This window comes from Anoplophora glabripennis, unplaced genomic scaffold (genome assembly GCF_000390285.2).
Source record: "Anoplophora glabripennis isolate ALB-LARVAE unplaced genomic scaffold, Agla_2.0 scaffold870, whole genome shotgun sequence".
NCBI lineage: Eukaryota > Metazoa > Arthropoda > Insecta > Coleoptera > Cerambycidae > Anoplophora > Anoplophora glabripennis.
The window spans coordinates 1-1,430 of NW_019416944.1; positions in this window are offsets into that span (position 1 = coordinate 1).

The window sequence follows — 1,430 nt, forward strand, 5'->3', positions numbered from 1 at the left end:
ATCTTTCAACAGACGACACTATTGAGCTAAATAGGGTAGATTACATGAAACCCTAGGAACAACCTCGACCTCTTGGGGAGGTACGCTGTTTCTGAGGATGGAAGCAAAAAAGAAACTACGGTTGCATCAAACTGAATAAGTATAAACAACCATTTCAGCTGATTAATTTCATATCTAGTGCCAAATTAAGTATTTGTGTATGTATACCCTGACACTAAAGCAGATTAATATCAAGTCTTAGAAGCTCATAAAAGAGGTGTAAACCTCCGAATCATCACCGATCAAGAAATTTGTAAAAATTGAAAGAATCAGGATAACTGATCGTAAGCAATCACAAATCTGATTTTAAATAATAAATCAAAACGAGCTTCAAAACTACATAGAGAATTTTAAAGGAAAAAAATGATTTAAAAAACCCGACAGGATTATTTTGTATAAACAAGACCATAACGACGGGCGTGGAATTGATTGAATATAACGCAAATATGAAATCATTAAACTAAACTCCAGGAACAACCTCGACCCCTTGGGGAGGACTCAGACAACAAATAGCAACACCACATAGCATAAAAACAGAAATATATACAAATTGAGAGTAACGCTGGGAAGGTACGAATACAAAAAAAAGATCATTTTAGTGTCCAAAAGTCTGATTATAGAAGTACACATACCTGGCCTGACCTCGGCGTATCTAGCCTCCTGTACGTTCAGCACGAGTTCCCTGGAACTACCTGAAAATTTTAATAATAATAATTTTAAATATTTTAAGGCAAAAACGTAATAAGGACAAACTTTAACAGTTTCCACACGAACTACACTCAGAAGATCTATTTGAGATAATAAGAATTACGTGGAACATCTCTGCTAATCAACACAGGATACATGTACGGCTCTATCACCCTCAGTGAAAATAGTTACTTGCAGATAATACTTCCGCTATGCAGATATGGAACAGAAAAAATAGACATACTACTACAAGTGACATATGAAAAGGCAGTATCCGGAACGGGAAAAGATAGATATACTAAATCGTTTCGTAATTAAGGATAATAAAACGATAACCTGCACACGAAACTGGATAAACTTCACGCAAAACTGGATAACCGTCACGCGAAACTGGATAACCGTCACGTAAAAACTGGATAACCGTCACGCAAAACTGGATAACCGTCACGCGAAACTGGATAACCGTCACGCGAAACTGGATAACCGACACGTAAAACCGGATAACCGTCACGCGAAGTAAAGTTAGCCGGTTGGTAGTCGGTTGTTAGCCGGTTGTTAGCCGGTTGTTAGCCGTTGGTAGCCGGTTGTTAGCCGGTTGTTAACCGTTGTTAGCCGGTTGTTAGCCGGTTATTAGCCGTTGGTAGCCGTTTGTTAGCCGTTGGTAGCCGGTTGTTAGCCGGTTGTTAGCCGGTTGTTAGCCGTTG